General features: G+C 31.3%; 1 long non-coding RNA gene across 1 annotated transcript in view; it reads right to left on the reverse strand.

Annotated features, from left to right (window-relative positions):
• LOC143042843 (uncharacterized) overlaps positions 1 to 25,096 on the reverse strand; it is a 114,253-nt gene that overhangs the window by 87,438 nt on the left and 1,719 nt on the right. The gene's annotated exons all lie outside the window — the stretch shown is intronic.

Consider the following 25,096-nt stretch of genomic DNA (forward strand, 5'->3'; position numbering starts at 1 on the left):
GAAATTGCCGTAGGATATGGCCTTACATTATAGTGATTTTCTCTGAAACTATAGATCTGACTGAGACAAAACTTGGCAGTTATGCTTGAAATAACTTGCAATTGGAGGGGAAAAAATTACATTAAGTTTATTTGACATTTAGGTGTTCTTTAGGGAAACTACATGTGCACTCGTGACCTTATTGTACTTTCATTTTTAAAAGTTATTAATAAACCAGTTCATACATTGTAAACATGGACTATTCGGAATGGATTGAGACACAGAAAGCACGTTTGAGGTAAAATTGCCTTGAAATGGGGGTTTACGGGTGTTTTCTAAGTCAAATGGGTGGACAGACAAAGCTGTATTTAGTTTACTGTGTTAAATTTTAAATAATACCCTAACAGTTTTGTTTATACAACATGTGAATTTTTTATTTCAGTGTTCACATGTTCTGAAGAGCATTCTGTTGAAAAATCTTATATGTGAATTGGTCTGCAGATGACACTTCAGCATTAAAGTAAGTATCAACTATCATCATGTTTTTTGTGTTTTTTTTTGGCCGCAAAAGTTTACAATTTGCCATTGTGCCATCTACATTTTGCACAGACAATAAATCATCTAAACACTTATTTGCCCTGGATTTATACACATCAGAATCCAGTCTCACATACTTAAACTTTATAATTCTTACCAATTATTTTTTGTACCAGCATTCCAAGGGACATAACCCTTTTTAAAAACATTTTGAGGTATTTTTTATTACTCTTTCTCCCCATTTTCTAATGTAAAATACAAGAAAGTGGACACTTTGTGTAAATCTATTAGAAATATACTGTTATGAGTAAATAAAAAGACTTTGATACCAGTAACAATAAATGGTTGACTGAAAGGGAACCGTTATTTGTCACACTAGGCGAACAGACTAAAAACTCGAGTTACACATAAGGGCTTCTAGAAACTTCCGTGTAGACTGTTAACATTTATAGAGACAGTTCTTTCAGCTAAAACACTTTAATTATTGATTTAACATTACATTTATATCATTTTTGTGGGGAAATAATCACATTTGTTTTATTTTTTAGACAAAAGATATCAAGTTTTGATGAAAAAGGAAGGAAGGAGGAAAAATGGACCAAAACAGACCAAAACAGACCTTCAAATGAACTCTAAAAGGTGCAATAAAATTGTTTATCATCTAAAAGTTGTCTTTTGTATTCTATTTAATTGTTTGAATGCATAGATCATGAGTTTTTGATCAGATATTAGTCAACACTGCATTTTATAATGATACACTGAAATTTGGATTTGTCGAAGAAATAAGACTGAAATTGCCGTAGGATATGGCCTTACATTATAGTGATTTTCTCTGAAACTATAGATCTGACTGAGACAAAACTTGGCAGTTATGCTTGAAATAACTTGCAATTGGAGGGGAAAAAATTACATTAAGTTTATTTGACATTTAGGTGTTCTTTAGGTGTAATACCACCAAATCATGATACGCCACATCCGGTTGCATACGAAAGTAGGTCTAAAAAAATATTCCCTTGAATTTGACAGTTGTAGAAAATTAACCCTGCATTTCAATGCACTTAAATTTTTCTGAGTCATAAACATGTATGTTGGGTGTCTGAAAGCATCATTCTTTTTTTATTTGATGGTCTTATAAAATATTTTGGAAAGTTAAGGTTACATAGTTGCCAAAGCAGGTAACCAGTAAATAACCTGGTAAAAATGTGATTGTTTACTTCCGGTGCAGGTTACTTTCTTATATGCAATGAAATGTAGTGTGAAATTTTCACTGTAGCACTGGAAAGGATTAAACTTTATTCATGCAAAGTATTTCTTTGGTTGAAATAAAGGTAAATTCTGTACATTTTTTTTAAAAGTACCAATTTAACAAAGACTAATAGGGAAAAATCAATGGTGGTATTACACCTATTTAGGGAAACTACATGTGCACTCGTGACCTTATTGTACTTTCTTTTTTAAAAGTTATTAATAAACCAGTTCATACATTGTAAACATGGACTATTCGGAATGGATTGAGACACAGAAAGCACGTTTGAGGTAAAATTGCCTTGAAATGGGGGTTTACGGGTGTTTTCTAAGTCAAATGGGTGGACAGACAAAGCTGTATTTAGTTTACTGTGTTAAATTTTAAATAATACCCTAACAGTTTTGTTTATACAACATGTGAATTTTTTATTTCAGTGTTCACATGTTCTGAAGAGCATTCTGTTGAAAAATCTTATATGTGAATTGGTCTGCAGATGACACTTCAGCATTAAAGTAAGTATCAACTATCATCATGTTTTTTGTGTTTTTTTTTGGCCGCAAAAGTTTACAATTTGCCATTGTGCCATCTACATTTTGCACAGACAATAAATCATCTAAACACTTATTTGCCCTGGATTTATACACATCAGAATCCAGTCTCACATACTTAAACTTTATAATTCTTACCAATTATTTTTTGTACCAGCATTCCAAGGGACATAACCCTTTTTAAAAACATTTTGAGGTATTTTTTATTACTCTTTCTCCCCATTTTCTAATGTAAAATACAAGAAAGTGGACACTTTGTGTAAATCTATTAGAAATATACTGTTATGAGTAAATAAAAAGACTTTGATACCAGTAACAATAAATGGTTGACTGAAAGGGAACCGTTATTTGTCACACTAGGCGAACAGACTAAAAACTCGAGTTACACATAAGGGCTTCTAGAAACTTCCGTGTAGACTGTTAACATTTATAGAGACAGTTCTTTCAGCTAAAACACTTTAATTATTGATTTAACATTACATTTATATCATTTTTGTGGGGAAATAATCACATTTGTTTTATTTTTTAGACAAAAGATATCAAGTTTTGATGAAAAAGGAAGGAAGGAGGAAAAATGGACCAAAACAGACCAAAACAGACCTTCAAATGAACTCTAAAAGGTGCAATAAAATTGTTTATCATCTAAAAGTTGTCTTTTGTATTCTATTTAATTGTTTGAATGCATAGATCATGAGTTTTTGATCAGATATTAGTCAACACTGCATTTTATAATGATACACTGAAATTTGGATTTGTCGAAGAAATAAGACTGAAATTGCCGTAGGATATGGCCTTACATTATAGTGATTTTCTCTGAAACTATAGATCTGACTGAGACAAAACTTGGCAGTTATGCTTGAAATAACTTGCAATTGGAGGGGAAAAAATTACATTAAGTTTATTTGACATTTAGGTGTTCTTTAGGGAAACTACATGTGCACTCGTGACCTTATTGTACTTTCATTTTTAAAAGTTATTAATAAACCAGTTCATACATTGTAAACATGGACTATTCGGAATGGATTGAGACACAGAAAGCACGTTTGAGGTAAAATTGCCTTGAAATGGGGGTTTACGGGTGTTTTCTAAGTCAAATGGGTGGACAGACAAAGCTGTATTTAGTTTACTGTGTTAAATTTTAAATAATACCCTAACAGTTTTGTTTATACAACATGTGAATTTTTTATTTCAGTGTTCACATGTTCTGAAGAGCATTCTGTTGAAAAATCTTATATGTGAATTGGTCTGCAGATGACACTTCAGCATTAAAGTAAGTATCAACTATCATCATGTTTTTTGTGTTTTTTTTTGGCCGCAAAAGTTTACAATTTGCCATTGTGCCATCTACATTTTGCACAGACAATAAATCATCTAAACACTTATTTGCCCTGGATTTATACACATCAGAATCCAGTCTCACATACTTAAACTTTATAATTCTTACCAATTATTTTTTGTACCAGCATTCCAAGGGACATAACCCTTTTTAAAAACATTTTGAGGTATTTTTTATTACTCTTTCTCCCCATTTTCTAATGTAAAATACAAGAAAGTGGACACTTTGTGTAAATCTATTAGAAATATACTGTTATGAGTAAATAAAAAGACTTTGATACCAGTAACAATAAATGGTTGACTGAAAGGGAACCGTTATTTGTCACACTAGGCGAACAGACTAAAAACTCGAGTTACACATAAGGGCTTCTAGAAACTTCCGTGTAGACTGTTAACATTTATAGAGACAGTTCTTTCAGCTAAAACACTTTAATTATTGATTTAACATTACATTTATATCATTTTTGTGGGGAAATAATCACATTTGTTTTATTTTTTAGACAAAAGATATCAAGTTTTGATGAAAAAGGAAGGAAGGAGGAAAAATGGACCAAAACAGACCAAAACAGACCTTCAAATGAACTCTAAAAGGTGCAATAAAATTGTTTATCATCTAAAAGTTGTCTTTTGTATTCTATTTAATTGTTTGAATGCATAGATCATGAGTTTTTGATCAGATATTAGTCAACACTGCATTTTATAATGATACACTGAAATTTGGATTTGTCGAAGAAATAAGACTGAAATTGCCGTAGGATATGGCCTTACATTATAGTGATTTTCTCTGAAACTATAGATCTGACTGAGACAAAACTTGGCAGTTATGCTTGAAATAACTTGCAATTGGAGGGGAAAAAATTACATTAAGTTTATTTGACATTTAGGTGTTCTTTAGGGAAACTACATGTGCACTCGTGACCTTATTGTACTTTCATTTTTAAAAGTTATTAATAAACCAGTTCATACATTGTAAACATGGACTATTCGGAATGGATTGAGACACAGAAAGCACGTTTGAGGTAAAATTGCCTTGAAATGGGGGTTTACGGGTGTTTTCTAAGTCAAATGGGTGGACAGACAAAGCTGTATTTAGTTTACTGTGTTAAATTTTAAATAATACCCTAACAGTTTTGTTTATACAACATGTGAATTTTTTATTTCAGTGTTCACATGTTCTGAAGAGCATTCTGTTGAAAAATCTTATATGTGAATTGGTCTGCAGATGACACTTCAGCATTAAAGTAAGTATCAACTATCATCATGTTTTTTGTGTTTTTTTTTGGCCGCAAAAGTTTACAATTTGCCATTGTGCCATCTACATTTTGCACAGACAATAAATCATCTAAACACTTATTTGCCCTGGATTTATACACATCAGAATCCAGTCTCACATACTTAAACTTTATAATTCTTACCAATTATTTTTTGTACCAGCATTCCAAGGGACATAACCCTTTTTAAAAACATTTTGAGGTATTTTTTATTACTCTTTCTCCCCATTTTCTAATGTAAAATACAAGAAAGTGGACACTTTGTGTAAATCTATTAGAAATATACTGTTATGAGTAAATAAAAAGACTTTGATACCAGTAACAATAAATGGTTGACTGAAAGGGAACCGTTATTTGTCACACTAGGCGAACAGACTAAAAACTCGAGTTACACATAAGGGCTTCTAGAAACTTCCGTGTAGACTGTTAACATTTATAGAGACAGTTCTTTCAGCTAAAACACTTTAATTATTGATTTAACATTACATTTATATCATTTTTGTGGGGAAATAATCACATTTGTTTTATTTTTTAGACAAAAGATATCAAGTTTTGATGAAAAAGGAAGGAAGGAGGAAAAATGGACCAAAACAGACCAAAACAGACCTTCAAATGAACTCTAAAAGGTGCAATAAAATTGTTTATCATCTAAAAGTTGTCTTTTGTATTCTATTTAATTGTTTGAATGCATAGATCATGAGTTTTTGATCAGATATTAGTCAACACTGCATTTTATAATGATACACTGAAATTTGGATTTGTCGAAGAAATAAGACTGAAATTGCCGTAGGATATGGCCTTACATTATAGTGATTTTCTCTGAAACTATAGATCTGACTGAGACAAAACTTGGCAGTTATGCTTGAAATAACTTGCAATTGGAGGGGAAAAAATTACATTAAGTTTATTTGACATTTAGGTGTTCTTTAGGTGTAATACCACCAAATCATGATACGCCACATCCGGTTGCATACGAAAGTAGGTCTAAAAAAATATTCCCTTGAATTTGACAGTTGTAGAAAATTAACCCTGCATTTCAATGCACTTAAATTTTTCTGAGTCATAAACATGTATGTTGGGTGTCTGAAAGCATCATTCTTTTTTTATTTGATGGTCTTATAAAATATTTTGGAAAGTTAAGGTTACATAGTTGCCAAAGCAGGTAACCAGTAAATAACCTGGTAAAAATGTGATTGTTTACTTCCGGTGCAGGTTACTTTCTTATATGCAATGAAATGTAGTGTGAAATTTTCACTGTAGCACTGGAAAGGATTAAACTTTATTCATGCAAAGTATTTCTTTGGTTGAAATAAAGGTAAATTCTGTACATTTTTTTTAAAAGTACCAATTTAACAAAGACTAATAGGGAAAAATCAATGGTGGTATTACACCTATTTAGGGAAACTACATGTGCACTCGTGACCTTATTGTACTTTCTTTTTTAAAAGTTATTAATAAACCAGTTCATACATTGTAAACATGGACTATTCGGAATGGATTGAGACACAGAAAGCACGTTTGAGGTAAAATTGCCTTGAAATGGGGGTTTACGGGTGTTTTCTAAGTCAAATGGGTGGACAGACAAAGCTGTATTTAGTTTACTGTGTTAAATTTTAAATAATACCCTAACAGTTTTGTTTATACAACATGTGAATTTTTTATTTCAGTGTTCACATGTTCTGAAGAGCATTCTGTTGAAAAATCTTATATGTGAATTGGTCTGCAGATGACACTTCAGCATTAAAGTAAGTATCAACTATCATCATGTTTTTTGTGTTTTTTTTTGGCCGCAAAAGTTTACAATTTGCCATTGTGCCATCTACATTTTGCACAGACAATAAATCATCTAAACACTTATTTGCCCTGGATTTATACACATCAGAATCCAGTCTCACATACTTAAACTTTATAATTCTTACCAATTATTTTTTGTACCAGCATTCCAAGGGACATAACCCTTTTTAAAAACATTTTGAGGTATTTTTTATTACTCTTTCTCCCCATTTTCTAATGTAAAATACAAGAAAGTGGACACTTTGTGTAAATCTATTAGAAATATACTGTTATGAGTAAATAAAAAGACTTTGATACCAGTAACAATAAATGGTTGACTGAAAGGGAACCGTTATTTGTCACACTAGGCGAACAGACTAAAAACTCGAGTTACACATAAGGGCTTCTAGAAACTTCCGTGTAGACTGTTAACATTTATAGAGACAGTTCTTTCAGCTAAAACACTTTAATTATTGATTTAACATTACATTTATATCATTTTTGTGGGGAAATAATCACATTTGTTTTATTTTTTAGACAAAAGATATCAAGTTTTGATGAAAAAGGAAGGAAGGAGGAAAAATGGACCAAAACAGACCAAAACAGACCTTCAAATGAACTCTAAAAGGTGCAATAAAATTGTTTATCATCTAAAAGTTGTCTTTTGTATTCTATTTAATTGTTTGAATGCATAGATCATGAGTTTTTGATCAGATATTAGTCAACACTGCATTTTATAATGATACACTGAAATTTGGATTTGTCGAAGAAATAAGACTGAAATTGCCGTAGGATATGGCCTTACATTATAGTGATTTTCTCTGAAACTATAGATCTGACTGAGACAAAACTTGGCAGTTATGCTTGAAATAACTTGCAATTGGAGGGGAAAAAATTACATTAAGTTTATTTGACATTTAGGTGTTCTTTAGGGAAACTACATGTGCACTCGTGACCTTATTGTACTTTCATTTTTAAAAGTTATTAATAAACCAGTTCATACATTGTAAACATGGACTATTCGGAATGGATTGAGACACAGAAAGCACGTTTGAGGTAAAATTGCCTTGAAATGGGGGTTTACGGGTGTTTTCTAAGTCAAATGGGTGGACAGACAAAGCTGTATTTAGTTTACTGTGTTAAATTTTAAATAATACCCTAACAGTTTTGTTTATACAACATGTGAATTTTTTATTTCAGTGTTCACATGTTCTGAAGAGCATTCTGTTGAAAAATCTTATATGTGAATTGGTCTGCAGATGACACTTCAGCATTAAAGTAAGTATCAACTATCATCATGTTTTTTGTGTTTTTTTTTGGCCGCAAAAGTTTACAATTTGCCATTGTGCCATCTACATTTTGCACAGACAATAAATCATCTAAACACTTATTTGCCCTGGATTTATACACATCAGAATCCAGTCTCACATACTTAAACTTTATAATTCTTACCAATTATTTTTTGTACCAGCATTCCAAGGGACATAACCCTTTTTAAAAACATTTTGAGGTATTTTTTATTACTCTTTCTCCCCATTTTCTAATGTAAAATACAAGAAAGTGGACACTTTGTGTAAATCTATTAGAAATATACTGTTATGAGTAAATAAAAAGACTTTGATACCAGTAACAATAAATGGTTGACTGAAAGGGAACCGTTATTTGTCACACTAGGCGAACAGACTAAAAACTCGAGTTACACATAAGGGCTTCTAGAAACTTCCGTGTAGACTGTTAACATTTATAGAGACAGTTCTTTCAGCTAAAACACTTTAATTATTGATTTAACATTACATTTATATCATTTTTGTGGGGAAATAATCACATTTGTTTTATTTTTTAGACAAAAGATATCAAGTTTTGATGAAAAAGGAAGGAAGGAGGAAAAATGGACCAAAACAGACCAAAACAGACCTTCAAATGAACTCTAAAAGGTGCAATAAAATTGTTTATCATCTAAAAGTTGTCTTTTGTATTCTATTTAATTGTTTGAATGCATAGATCATGAGTTTTTGATCAGATATTAGTCAACACTGCATTTTATAATGATACACTGAAATTTGGATTTGTCGAAGAAATAAGACTGAAATTGCCGTAGGATATGGCCTTACATTATAGTGATTTTCTCTGAAACTATAGATCTGACTGAGACAAAACTTGGCAGTTATGCTTGAAATAACTTGCAATTGGAGGGGAAAAAATTACATTAAGTTTATTTGACATTTAGGTGTTCTTTAGGGAAACTACATGTGCACTCGTGACCTTATTGTACTTTCATTTTTAAAAGTTATTAATAAACCAGTTCATACATTGTAAACATGGACTATTCGGAATGGATTGAGACACAGAAAGCACGTTTGAGGTAAAATTGCCTTGAAATGGGGGTTTACGGGTGTTTTCTAAGTCAAATGGGTGGACAGACAAAGCTGTATTTAGTTTACTGTGTTAAATTTTAAATAATACCCTAACAGTTTTGTTTATACAACATGTGAATTTTTTATTTCAGTGTTCACATGTTCTGAAGAGCATTCTGTTGAAAAATCTTATATGTGAATTGGTCTGCAGATGACACTTCAGCATTAAAGTAAGTATCAACTATCATCATGTTTTTTGTGTTTTTTTTTGGCCGCAAAAGTTTACAATTTGCCATTGTGCCATCTACATTTTGCACAGACAATAAATCATCTAAACACTTATTTGCCCTGGATTTATACACATCAGAATCCAGTCTCACATACTTAAACTTTATAATTCTTACCAATTATTTTTTGTACCAGCATTCCAAGGGACATAACCCTTTTTAAAAACATTTTGAGGTATTTTTTATTACTCTTTCTCCCCATTTTCTAATGTAAAATACAAGAAAGTGGACACTTTGTGTAAATCTATTAGAAATATACTGTTATGAGTAAATAAAAAGACTTTGATACCAGTAACAATAAATGGTTGACTGAAAGGGAACCGTTATTTGTCACACTAGGCGAACAGACTAAAAACTCGAGTTACACATAAGGGCTTCTAGAAACTTCCGTGTAGACTGTTAACATTTATAGAGACAGTTCTTTCAGCTAAAACACTTTAATTATTGATTTAACATTACATTTATATCATTTTTGTGGGGAAATAATCACATTTGTTTTATTTTTTAGACAAAAGATATCAAGTTTTGATGAAAAAGGAAGGAAGGAGGAAAAATGGACCAAAACAGACCAAAACAGACCTTCAAATGAACTCTAAAAGGTGCAATAAAATTGTTTATCATCTAAAAGTTGTCTTTTGTATTCTATTTAATTGTTTGAATGCATAGATCATGAGTTTTTGATCAGATATTAGTCAACACTGCATTTTATAATGATACACTGAAATTTGGATTTGTCGAAGAAATAAGACTGAAATTGCCGTAGGATATGGCCTTACATTATAGTGATTTTCTCTGAAACTATAGATCTGACTGAGACAAAACTTGGCAGTTATGCTTGAAATAACTTGCAATTGGAGGGGAAAAAATTACATTAAGTTTATTTGACATTTAGGTGTTCTTTAGGTGTAATACCACCAAATCATGATACGCCACATCCGGTTGCATACGAAAGTAGGTCTAAAAAAATATTCCCTTGAATTTGACAGTTGTAGAAAATTAACCCTGCATTTCAATGCACTTAAATTTTTCTGAGTCATAAACATGTATGTTGGGTGTCTGAAAGCATCATTCTTTTTTTATTTGATGGTCTTATAAAATATTTTGGAAAGTTAAGGTTACATAGTTGCCAAAGCAGGTAACCAGTAAATAACCTGGTAAAAATGTGATTGTTTACTTCCGGTGCAGGTTACTTTCTTATATGCAATGAAATGTAGTGTGAAATTTTCACTGTAGCACTGGAAAGGATTAAACTTTATTCATGCAAAGTATTTCTTTGGTTGAAATAAAGGTAAATTCTGTACATTTTTTTTAAAAGTACCAATTTAACAAAGACTAATAGGGAAAAATCAATGGTGGTATTACACCTATTTAGGGAAACTACATGTGCACTCGTGACCTTATTGTACTTTCTTTTTTAAAAGTTATTAATAAACCAGTTCATACATTGTAAACATGGACTATTCGGAATGGATTGAGACACAGAAAGCACGTTTGAGGTAAAATTGCCTTGAAATGGGGGTTTACGGGTGTTTTCTAAGTCAAATGGGTGGACAGACAAAGCTGTATTTAGTTTACTGTGTTAAATTTTAAATAATACCCTAACAGTTTTGTTTATACAACATGTGAATTTTTTATTTCAGTGTTCACATGTTCTGAAGAGCATTCTGTTGAAAAATCTTATATGTGAATTGGTCTGCAGATGACACTTCAGCATTAAAGTAAGTATCAACTATCATCATGTTTTTTGTGTTTTTTTTTGGCCGCAAAAGTTTACAATTTGCCATTGTGCCATCTACATTTTGCACAGACAATAAATCATCTAAACACTTATTTGCCCTGGATTTATACACATCAGAATCCAGTCTCACATACTTAAACTTTATAATTCTTACCAATTATTTTTTGTACCAGCATTCCAAGGGACATAACCCTTTTTAAAAACATTTTGAGGTATTTTTTATTACTCTTTCTCCCCATTTTCTAATGTAAAATACAAGAAAGTGGACACTTTGTGTAAATCTATTAGAAATATACTGTTATGAGTAAATAAAAAGACTTTGATACCAGTAACAATAAATGGTTGACTGAAAGGGAACCGTTATTTGTCACACTAGGCGAACAGACTAAAAACTCGAGTTACACATAAGGGCTTCTAGAAACTTCCGTGTAGACTGTTAACATTTATAGAGACAGTTCTTTCAGCTAAAACACTTTAATTATTGATTTAACATTACATTTATATCATTTTTGTGGGGAAATAATCACATTTGTTTTATTTTTTAGACAAAAGATATCAAGTTTTGATGAAAAAGGAAGGAAGGAGGAAAAATGGACCAAAACAGACCAAAACAGACCTTCAAATGAACTCTAAAAGGTGCAATAAAATTGTTTATCATCTAAAAGTTGTCTTTTGTATTCTATTTAATTGTTTGAATGCATAGATCATGAGTTTTTGATCAGATATTAGTCAACACTGCATTTTATAATGATACACTGAAATTTGGATTTGTCGAAGAAATAAGACTGAAATTGCCGTAGGATATGGCCTTACATTATAGTGATTTTCTCTGAAACTATAGATCTGACTGAGACAAAACTTGGCAGTTATGCTTGAAATAACTTGCAATTGGAGGGGAAAAAATTACATTAAGTTTATTTGACATTTAGGTGTTCTTTAGGGAAACTACATGTGCACTCGTGACCTTATTGTACTTTCATTTTTAAAAGTTATTAATAAACCAGTTCATACATTGTAAACATGGACTATTCGGAATGGATTGAGACACAGAAAGCACGTTTGAGGTAAAATTGCCTTGAAATGGGGGTTTACGGGTGTTTTCTAAGTCAAATGGGTGGACAGACAAAGCTGTATTTAGTTTACTGTGTTAAATTTTAAATAATACCCTAACAGTTTTGTTTATACAACATGTGAATTTTTTATTTCAGTGTTCACATGTTCTGAAGAGCATTCTGTTGAAAAATCTTATATGTGAATTGGTCTGCAGATGACACTTCAGCATTAAAGTAAGTATCAACTATCATCATGTTTTTTGTGTTTTTTTTTGGCCGCAAAAGTTTACAATTTGCCATTGTGCCATCTACATTTTGCACAGACAATAAATCATCTAAACACTTATTTGCCCTGGATTTATACACATCAGAATCCAGTCTCACATACTTAAACTTTATAATTCTTACCAATTATTTTTTGTACCAGCATTCCAAGGGACATAACCCTTTTTAAAAACATTTTGAGGTATTTTTTATTACTCTTTCTCCCCATTTTCTAATGTAAAATACAAGAAAGTGGACACTTTGTGTAAATCTATTAGAAATATACTGTTATGAGTAAATAAAAAGACTTTGATACCAGTAACAATAAATGGTTGACTGAAAGGGAACCGTTATTTGTCACACTAGGCGAACAGACTAAAAACTCGAGTTACACATAAGGGCTTCTAGAAACTTCCGTGTAGACTGTTAACATTTATAGAGACAGTTCTTTCAGCTAAAACACTTTAATTATTGATTTAACATTACATTTATATCATTTTTGTGGGGAAATAATCACATTTGTTTTATTTTTTAGACAAAAGATATCAAGTTTTGATGAAAAAGGAAGGAAGGAGGAAAAATGGACCAAAACAGACCAAAACAGACCTTCAAATGAACTCTAAAAGGTGCAATAAAATTGTTTATCATCTAAAAGTTGTCTTTTGTATTCTATTTAATTGTTTGAATGCATAGATCATGAGTTTTTGATCAGATATTAGTCAACACTGCATTTTATAATGATACACTGAAATTTGGATTTGTCGAAGAAATAAGACTGAAATTGCCGTAGGATATGGCCTTACATTATAGTGATTTTCTCTGAAACTATAGATCTGACTGAGACAAAACTTGGCAGTTATGCTTGAAATAACTTGCAATTGGAGGGGAAAAAATTACATTAAGTTTATTTGACATTTAGGTGTTCTTTAGGGAAACTACATGTGCACTCGTGACCTTATTGTACTTTCATTTTTAAAAGTTATTAATAAACCAGTTCATACATTGTAAACATGGACTATTCGGAATGGATTGAGACACAGAAAGCACGTTTGAGGTAAAATTGCCTTGAAATGGGGGTTTACGGGTGTTTTCTAAGTCAAATGGGTGGACAGACAAAGCTGTATTTAGTTTACTGTGTTAAATTTTAAATAATACCCTAACAGTTTTGTTTATACAACATGTGAATTTTTTATTTCAGTGTTCACATGTTCTGAAGAGCATTCTGTTGAAAAATCTTATATGTGAATTGGTCTGCAGATGACACTTCAGCATTAAAGTAAGTATCAACTATCATCATGTTTTTTGTGTTTTTTTTTGGCCGCAAAAGTTTACAATTTGCCATTGTGCCATCTACATTTTGCACAGACAATAAATCATCTAAACACTTATTTGCCCTGGATTTATACACATCAGAATCCAGTCTCACATACTTAAACTTTATAATTCTTACCAATTATTTTTTGTACCAGCATTCCAAGGGACATAACCCTTTTTAAAAACATTTTGAGGTATTTTTTATTACTCTTTCTCCCCATTTTCTAATGTAAAATACAAGAAAGTGGACACTTTGTGTAAATCTATTAGAAATATACTGTTATGAGTAAATAAAAAGACTTTGATACCAGTAACAATAAATGGTTGACTGAAAGGGAACCGTTATTTGTCACACTAGGCGAACAGACTAAAAACTCGAGTTACACATAAGGGCTTCTAGAAACTTCCGTGTAGACTGTTAACATTTATAGAGACAGTTCTTTCAGCTAAAACACTTTAATTATTGATTTAACATTACATTTATATCATTTTTGTGGGGAAATAATCACATTTGTTTTATTTTTTAGACAAAAGATATCAAGTTTTGATGAAAAAGGAAGGAAGGAGGAAAAATGGACCAAAACAGACCAAAACAGACCTTCAAATGAACTCTAAAAGGTGCAATAAAATTGTTTATCATCTAAAAGTTGTCTTTTGTATTCTATTTAATTGTTTGAATGCATAGATCATGAGTTTTTGATCAGATATTAGTCAACACTGCATTTTATAATGATACACTGAAATTTGGATTTGTCGAAGAAATAAGACTGAAATTGCCGTAGGATATGGCCTTACATTATAGTGATTTTCTCTGAAACTATAGATCTGACTGAGACAAAACTTGGCAGTTATGCTTGAAATAACTTGCAATTGGAGGGGAAAAAATTACATTAAGTTTATTTGACATTTAGGTGTTCTTTAGGTGTAATACCACCAAATCATGATACGCCACATCCGGTTGCATACGAAAGTAGGTCTAAAAAAATATTCCCTTGAATTTGACAGTTGTAGAAAATTAACCCTGCATTTCAATGCACTTAAATTTTTCTGAGTCATAAACATGTATGTTGGGTGTCTGAAAGCATCATTCTTTTTTTATTTGATGGTCTTATAAAATATTTTGGAAAGTTAAGGTTACATAGTTGCCAAAGCAGGTAACCAGTAAATAACCTGGTAAAAATGTGATTGTTTACTTCCGGTGCAGGTTACTTTCTTATATGCAATGAAATGTAGTGTGAAATTTTCACTGTAGCACTGGAAAGGATTAAACTTTATTCATGCAAAGTATTTCTTTGGTTGAAATAAAGGTAAATTCTGTACATTTTTTTTAAAAGTACCAATTTAACAAAGACTAATAGGGAAAAATCAATGGTGGTATTACACCTATTTAGGGAAACTACATGTGCACTCGTGACCTTATTGTACTTTCTTTTTTAAAAGTTATTAATAAACCAGTTCATACATTGTAAACATGGACTATTCGGAATGGATTGAGACACAGAAAGCACGTTTGAGGTAAAATTGCCTTGAAATGGGGGTTTACGGGTGTTTTCTAAGTCAAATGGGTGGACAGACAAAGCTGTATTTAGTTTACTGTGTTAAATTTTAAATAATACCCTAACAGTTTTGTTTATACAACATGTGAATTTTTTATTTCAGTGTTCACATGTTCTGAAGAGCATTCTGTTGAAAAATCTTATATGTGAATTGGTCTGCAGATGACACTTCAGCATTAAAGTAAGTATCAACTATCATCATGTTTTTTGTGTTTTTTTTTGGCCGCAAAAGTTTACAATTTGCCATTGTGCCATCTACATTTTGCACAGACAATAAATCATCTAAACACTTATTTGCCCTGGATTTATACACATCAGAATCCAGTCTCACATACTTAAACTTTATAATTCTTACCAATTATTTTTTGTACCAGCATTCCAAGGGACATAACCCTTTTTAAAAACATTTTGAGGTATTTTTTATTACTCTTTCTCCCCATTTTCTAATGTAAAATACAAGAAAGTGGACACTTTGTGTAAATCTATTAGAAATATACTGTTATGAGTAAATAAAAAGACTTTGATACCAGTAACAATAAATGGTTGACTGAAAGGGAACCGTTATTTGTCACACTAGGCGAACAGACTAAAAACTCGAGTTACACATAAGGGCTTCTAGAAACTTCCGTGTAGACTGTTAACATTTATAGAGACAGTTCTTTCAGCTAAAACACTTTAATTATTGATTTAACATTACATTTATATCATTTTTGTGGGGAAATAATCACATTTGTTTTATTTTTTAGACAAAAGATATCAAGTTTTGATGAAAAAGGAAGGAAGGAGGAAAAATGGACCAAAACAGACCAAAACAGACCTTCAAATGAACTCTAAAAGGTGCAATAAAATTGTTTATCATCTAAAAGTTGTCTTTTGTATTCTATTTAATTGTTTGAATGCATAGATCATGAGTTTTTGATCAGATATTAGTCAACACTGCATTTTATAATGATACACTGAAATTTGGATTTGTCGAAGAAATAAGACTGAAATTGCCGTAGGATATGGCCTTACATTATAGTGATTTTCTCTGAAACTATAGATCTGACTGAGACAAAACTTGGCAGTTATGCTTGAAATAACTTGCAATTGGAGGGGAAAAAATTACATTAAGTTTATTTGACATTTAGGTGTTCTTTAGGGAAACTACATGTGCACTCGTGACCTTATTGTACTTTCATTTTTAAAAGTTATTAATAAACCAGTTCATACATTGTAAACATGGACTATTCGGAATGGATTGAGACACAGAAAGCACGTTTGAGGTAAAATTGCCTTGAAATGGGGGTTTACGGGTGTTTTCTAAGTCAAATGGGTGGACAGACAAAGCTGTATTTAGTTTACTGTGTTAAATTTTAAATAATACCCTAACAGTTTTGTTTATACAACATGTGAATTTTTTATTTCAGTGTTCACATGTTCTGAAGAGCATTCTGTTGAAAAATCTTATATGTGAATTGGTCTGCAGATGACACTTCAGCATTAAAGTAAGTATCAACTATCATCATGTTTTTTGTGTTTTTTTTTGGCCGCAAAAGTTTACAATTTGCCATTGTGCCATCTACATTTTGCACAGACAATAAATCATCTAAACACTTATTTGCCCTGGATTTATACACATCAGAATCCAGTCTCACATACTTAAACTTTATAATTCTTACCAATTATTTTTTGTACCAGCATTCCAAGGGACATAACCCTTTTTAAAAACATTTTGAGGTATTTTTTATTACTCTTTCTCCCCATTTTCTAATGTAAAATACAAGAAAGTGGACACTTTGTGTAAATCTATTAGAAATATACTGTTATGAGTAAATAAAAAGACTTTGATACCAGTAACAATAAATGGTTGACTGAAAGGGAACCGTTATTTGTCACACTAGGCGAACAGACTAAAAACTCGAGTTACACATAAGGGCTTCTAGAAACTTCCGTGTAGACTGTTAACATTTATAGAGACAGTTCTTTCAGCTAAAACACTTTAATTATTGATTTAACATTACATTTATATCATTTTTGTGGGGAAATAATCACATTTGTTTTATTTTTTAGACAAAAGATATCAAGTTTTGATGAAAAAGGAAGGAAGGAGGAAAAATGGACCAAAACAGACCAAAACAGACCTTCAAATGAACTCTAAAAGGTGCAATAAAATTGTTTATCATCTAAAAGTTGTCTTTTGTATTCTATTTAATTGTTTGAATGCATAGATCATGAGTTTTTGATCAGATATTAGTCAACACTGCATTTTATAATGATACACTGAAATTTGGATTTGTCGAAGAAATAAGACTGAAATTGCCGTAGGATATGGCCTTACATTATAGTGATTTTCTCTGAAACTATAGATCTGACTGAGACAAAACTTGGCAGTTATGCTTGAAATAACTTGCAATTGGAGGGGAAAAAATTACATTAAGTTTATTTGACATTTAGGTGTTCTTTAGGTGTAATACCACCAAATCATGATACGCCACATCCGGTTGCATACGAAAGTAGGTCTAAAAAAATATTCCCTTGAATTTGACAGTTGTAGAAAATTAACCCTGCATTTCAATGCACTTAAATTTTTCTGAGTCATAAACATGTATGTTGGGTGTCTGAAAGCATCATTCTTTTTTTATTTGATGGTCTTATAAAATATTTTGGAAAGTTAAGGTTACATAGTTGCCAAAGCAGGTAACCAGTAAATAACCTGGTAAAAATGTGATTGTTTACTTCCGGTGCAGGTTACTTTCTTATATGCAATGAAATGTAGTGTGAAATTTTCACTGTAGCACTGGAAAGGATTAAACTTTATTCATGCAAAGTATTTCTTTGGTTGAAATAAAGGTAAATTCTGTACATTTTTTTTAAAAGTACCAATTTAACAAAGACTAATAGGGAAAAATCAATGGTGGTATTACACCTATTTAGGGAAACTACATGTGCACTCGTGACCTTATTGTACTTTCTTTTTTAAAAGTTATTAATAAACCAGTTCATACATTGTAAACATGGACTATTCGGAATGGATTGAGACACAGAAAGCACGTTTGAGGTAAAATTGCCTTGAAATGGGGGTTTACGGGTGTTTTCTAAGTCAAATGGGTGGACAGACAAAGCTGTATTTAGTTTACTGTGTTAAATTTTAAATAATACCCTAACAGTTTTGTTTATACAACATGTGAATTTTTTATTTCAGTGTTCACATGTTCTGAAGAGCATTCTGTTGAAAAATCTTATATGTGAATTGGTCTGCAGATGACACTTCAGCATTAAAGTAAGTATCAACTATCATCATGTTTTTTGTGTTTTTTTTTGGCCGCAAAAGTTTACAATTTGCCATTGTGCCATCTACATTTTGCACAGACAATAAATCATCTAAACACTTATTTGCCCTGGATTTATACACATCAGAATCCAGTCTCACATACTTAAACTTTATAATTCTTACCAATTATTTTTTGTACCAGCATTCCAAGGGACATAACCCTTTTTAAAAACATTTTGAGGTATTTTTTATTACTCTTTCTCCCCATTTTCTAATGTAAAATACAAGAAAGTGGACACTTTGTGTAAATCTATTAGAAATATACTGTTATGAGTAAATAAAAAGACTTTGATACCAGTAACAATAAATGGTTGACTGAAAGGGAACCGTTATTTGTCACACTAGGCGAACAGACTAAAAACTCGAGTTACACATAAGGGCTTCTAGAAACTTCCGTGTAGACTGTTAACATTTATAGAGACAGTTCTTTCAGCTAAAACACTTTAATTATTGATTTAACATTACATTTATATCATTTTTGTGGGGAAATAATCACATTTGTTTTATTTTTTAGACAAAAGATATCAAGTTTTGATGAAAAAGGAAGGAAGGAGGAAAAATGGACCAAAACAGACCAAAACAGACCTTCAAATGAACTCTAAAAGGTGCAATAAAATTGTTTATCATCTAAAAGTTGTCTTTTGTATTCTATTTAATTGTTTGAATGCATAGATCATGAGTTTTTGATCAGATATTAGTCAACACTGCATTTTATAATGATACACTGAAATTTGGATTTGTCGAAGAAATAAGACTGAAATTGCCGTAGGATATGGCCTTACATTATAGTGATTTTCTCTGAAACTATAGATCTGACTGAGACAAAACTTGGCAGTTATGCTTGAAATAACTTGCAATTGGAGGGGAAAAAATTACATTAAGTTTATTTGACATTTAGGTGTTCTTTAGGGAAACTACATGTGCACTCGTGACCTTATTGTACTTTCATTTTTAAAAGTTATTAATAAACCAGTTCATACATTGTAAACATGGACTATTCGGAATGGATTGAGACACAGAAAGCACGTTTGAGGTAAAATTGCCTTGAAATGGGGGTTTACGGGTGTTTTCTAAGTCAAATGGGTGGACAGACAAAGCTGTATTTAGTTTACTGTGTTAAATTTTAAATAATACCCTAACAGTTTTGTTTATACAACATGTGAATTTTTTATTTCAGTGTTCACATGTTCTGAAGAGCATTCTGTTGAAAAATCTTATATGTGAATTGGTCTGCAGATGACACTTCAGCATTAAAGTAAGTATCAACTATCATCATGTTTTTTGTGTTTTTTTTTGGCCGCAAAAGTTTACAATTTGCCATTGTGCCATCTACATTTTGCACAGACAATAAATCATCTAAACACTTATTTGCCCTGGATTTATACACATCAGAATCCAGTCTCACATACTTAAACTTTATAATTCTTACCAATTATTTTTTGTACCAGCATTCCAAGGGACATAACCCTTTTTAAAAACATTTTGAGGTATTTTTTATTACTCTTTCTCCCCATTTTCTAATGTAAAATACAAGAAAGTGGACACTTTGTGTAAATCTATTAGAAATATACTGTTATGAGTAAATAAAAAGACTTTGATACCAGTAACAATAAATGGTTGACTGAAAGGGAACCGTTATTTGTCACACTAGGCGAACAGACTAAAAACTCGAGTTACACATAAGGGCTTCTAGAAACTTCCGTGTAGACTGTTAACATTTATAGAGACAGTTCTTTCAGCTAAAACACTTTAATTATTGATTTAACATTACATTTATATCATTTTTGTGGGGAAATAATCACATTTGTTTTATTTTTTAGACAAAAGATATCAAGTTTTGATGAAAAAGGAAGGAAGGAGGAAAAATGGACCAAAACAGACCAAAACAGACCTTCAAATGAACTCTAAAAGGTGCAATAAAATTGTTTATCATCTAAAAGTTGTCTTTTGTATTCTATTTAATTGTTTGAATGCATAGATCATGAGTTTTTGATCAGATATTAGTCAACACTGCATTTTATAATGATACACTGAAATTTGGATTTGTCGAAGAAATAAGACTGAAATTGCCGTAGGATATGGCCTTACATTATAGTGATTTTCTCTGAAACTATAGATCTGACTGAGACAAAACTTGGCAGTTATGCTTGAAATAACTTGCAATTGGAGGGGAAAAAATTACATTAAGTTTATTTGACATTTAGGTGTTCTTTAGGGAAACTACATGTGCACTCGTGACCTTATTGTACTTTCATTTTTAAAAGTTATTAATAAACCAGTTCATACATTGTAAACATGGACTATTCGGAATGGATTGAGACACAGAAAGCACGTTTGAGGTAAAATTGCCTTGAAATGGGGGTTTACGGGTGTTTTCTAAGTCAAATGGGTGGACAGACAAAGCTGTATTTAGTTTACTGTGTTAAATTTTAAATAATACCCTAACAGTTTTGTTTATACAACATGTGAATTTTTTATTTCAGTGTTCACATGTTCTGAAGAGCATTCTGTTGAAAAATCTTATATGTGAATTGGTCTGCAGATGACACTTCAGCATTAAAGTAAGTATCAACTATCATCATGTTTTTTGTGTTTTTTTTTGGCCGCAAAAGTTTACAATTTGCCATTGTGCCATCTACATTTTGCACAGACAATAAATCATCTAAACACTTATTTGCCCTGGATTTATACACATCAGAATCCAGTCTCACATACTTAAACTTTATAATTCTTACCAATTATTTTTTGTACCAGCATTCCAAGGGACATAACCCTTTTTAAAAACATTTTGAGGTATTTTTTATTACTCTTTCTCCCCATTTTCTAATGTAAAATACAAGAAAGTGGACACTTTGTGTAAATCTATTAGAAATATACTGTTATGAGTAAATAAAAAGACTTTGATACCAGTAACAATAAATGGTTGACTGAAAGGGAACCGTTATTTGTCACACTAGGCGAACAGACTAAAAACTCGAGTTACACATAAGGGCTTCTAGAAACTTCCGTGTAGACTGTTAACATTTATAGAGACAGTTCTTTCAGCTAAAACACTTTAATTATTGATTTAACATTACATTTATATCATTTTTGTGGGGAAATAATCACATTTGTTTTATTTTTTAGACAAAAGATATCAAGTTTTGATGAAAAAGGAAGGAAGGAGGAAAAATGGACCAAAACAGACCAAAACAGACCTTCAAATGAACTCTAAAAGGTGCAATAAAATTGTTTATCATCTAAAAGTTGTCTTTTGTATTCTATTTAATTGTTTGAATGCATAGATCATGAGTTTTTGATCAGATATTAGTCAACACTGCATTTTATAATGATACACTGAAATTTGGATTTGTCGAAGAAATAAGACTGAAATTGCCGTAGGATATGGCCTTACATTATAGTGATTTTCTCTGAAACTATAGATCTGACTGAGACAAAACTTGGCAGTTATGCTTGAAATAACTTGCAATTGGAGGGGAAAAAATTACATTAAGTTTATTTGACATTTAGGTGTTCTTTAGGTGTAATACCACCAAATCATGATACGCCACATCCGGTTGCATACGAAAGTAGGTCTAAAAAAATATTCCCTTGAATTTGACAGTTGTAGAAAATTAACCCTGCATTTCAATGCACTTAAATTTTTCTGAGTCATAAACATGTATGTTGGGTGTCTGAAAGCATCATTCTTTTTTTATTTGATGGTCTTATAAAATATTTTGGAAAGTTAAGGTTACATAGTTGCCAAAGCAGGTAATCAGTAAATAACCTGGTAAAAATGTGATTGTTTACTTCCGGTGCAGGTTACTTTCTTATATGCAATGAAATGTAGTGTGAAATTTTCACTGTAGCACTGGAAAGGATTAAACTTTATTCATGCAAAGTATTTCTTTGGTTGAAATAAAGGTAAATTCTGTACATTTTTTTTAAAAGTACCAATTTAACAAAGACTAATAGGGAAAAATCAATGGTGGTATTACACCTATTTAGGGAAACTACATGTGCACTCGTGACCTTATTGTACTTTCTTTTTTAAAAGTTATTAATAAACCAGTTCATACATTGTAAACATGGACTATTCGGAATGGATTGAGACACAGAAAGCACGTTTGAGGTAAAATTGCCTTGAAATGGGGGTTTACGGGTGTTTTCTAAGTCAAATGGGTGGACAGACAAAGCTGTATTTAGTTTACTGTGTTAAATTTTAAATAATACCCTAACAGTTTTGTTTATACAACATGTGAATTTTTTATTTCAGTGTTCACATGTTCTGAAGAGCATTCTGTTGAAAAATCTTATATGTGAATTGGTCTGCAGATGACACTTCAGCATTAAAGTAAGTATCAACTATCATCATGTTTTTTGTGTTTTTTTTTGGCCGCAAAAGTTTACAATTTGCCATTGTGCCATCTACATTTTGCACAGACAATAAATCATCTAAACACTTATTTGCCCTGGATTTATACACATCAGAATCCAGTCTCACATACTTAAACTTTATAATTCTTACCAATTATTTTTTGTACCAGCATTCCAAGGGACATAACCCTTTTTAAAAACATTTTGAGGTATTTTTTATTACTCTTTCTCCCCATTTTCTAATGTAAAATACAAGAAAGTGGACACTTTGTGTAAATCTATTAGAAATATACTGTTATGAGTAAATAAAAAGACTTTGATACCAGTAACAATAAATGGTTGACTGAAAGGGAACCGTTATTTGTCACACTAGGCGAACAGACTAAAAACTCGAGTTACACATAAGGGCTTCTAGAAACTTCCGTGTAGACTGTTAACATTTATAGAGACAGTTCTTTCAGCTAAAACACTTTAATTATTGATTTAACATTACATTTATATCATTTTTGTGGGGAAATAATCACATTTGTTTTATTTTTTAGACAAAAGATATCAAGTTTTGATGAAAAAGGAAGGAAGGAGGAAAAATGGACCAAAACAGACCAAAACAGACCTTCAAATGAACTCTAAAAGGTGCAATAAAATTGTTTATCATCTAAAAGTTGTCTTTTGTATTCTATTTAATTGTTTGAATGCATAGATCATGAGTTTTTGATCAGATATTAGTCAACACTGCATTTTATAATGATACACTGAAATTTGGATTTGTCGAAGAAATAAGACTGAAATTGCCGTAGGATATGGCCTTACATTATAGTGATTTTCTCTGAAACTATAGATCTGACTGAGACAAAACTTGGCAGTTATGCTTGAAATAACTTGCAATTGGAGGGGAAAAAATTACATTAAGTTTATTTGACATTTAGGTGTTCTTTAGGGAAACTACATGTGCACTCGTGACCTTATTGTACTTTCATTTTTAAAAGTTATTAATAAACCAGTTCATACATTGTAAACATGGACTATTCGGAATGGATTGAGACACAGAAAGCACGTTTGAGGTAAAATTGCCTTGAAATGGGGGTTTACGGGTGTTTTCTAAGTCAAATGGGTGGACAGACAAAGCTGTATTTAGTTTACTGTGTTAAATTTTAAATAATACCCTAACAGTTTTGTTTATACAACATGTGAATTTTTTATTTCAGTGTTCACATGTTCTGAAGAGCATTCTGTTGAAAAATCTTATATGTGAATTGGTCTGCAGATGACACTTCAGCATTAAAGTAAGTATCAACTATCATCATGTTTTTTGTGTTTTTTTTTGGCCGCAAAAGTTTACAATTTGCCATTGTGCCATCTACATTTTGCACAGACAATAAATCATCTAAACACTTATTTGCCCTGGATTTATACACATCAGAATCCAGTCTCACATACTTAAACTTTATAATTCTTACCAATTATTTTTTGTACCAGCATTCCAAGGGACATAACCCTTTTTAAAAACATTTTGAGGTATTTTTTATTACTCTTTCTCCCCATTTTCTAATGTAAAATACAAGAAAGTGGACACTTTGTGTAAATCTATTAGAAATATACTGTTATGAGTAAATAAAAAGACTTTGATACCAGTAACAATAAATGGTTGACTGAAAGGGAACCGTTATTTGTCACACTAGGCGAACAGACTAAAAACTCGAGTTACACATAAGGGCTTCTAGAAACTTCCGTGTAGACTGTTAACATTTATAGAGACAGTTCTTTCAGCTAAAACACTTTAATTATTGATTTAACATTACATTTATATCATTTTTGTGGGGAAATAATCACATTTGTTTTATTTTTTAGACAAAAGATATCAAGTTTTGATGAAAAAGGAAGGAAGGAGGAAAAATGGACCAAAACAGACCAAAACAGACCTTCAAATGAACTCTAAAAGGTGCAATAAAATTGTTTATCATCTAAAAGTTGTCTTTTGTATTCTATTTAATTGTTTGAATGCATAGATCATGAGTTTTTGATCAGATATTAGTCAACACTGCATTTTATAATGATACACTGAAATTTGGATTTGTCGAAGAAATAAGACTGAAATTGCCGTAGGATATGGCCTTACATTATAGTGATTTTCTCTGAAACTATAGATCTGACTGAGACAAAACTTGGCAGT

Source organism: Mytilus galloprovincialis, chromosome 8 (genome assembly GCF_965363235.1).
Source record: "Mytilus galloprovincialis chromosome 8, xbMytGall1.hap1.1, whole genome shotgun sequence".
Lineage (NCBI taxonomy): Eukaryota > Metazoa > Mollusca > Bivalvia > Mytilida > Mytilidae > Mytilus > Mytilus galloprovincialis.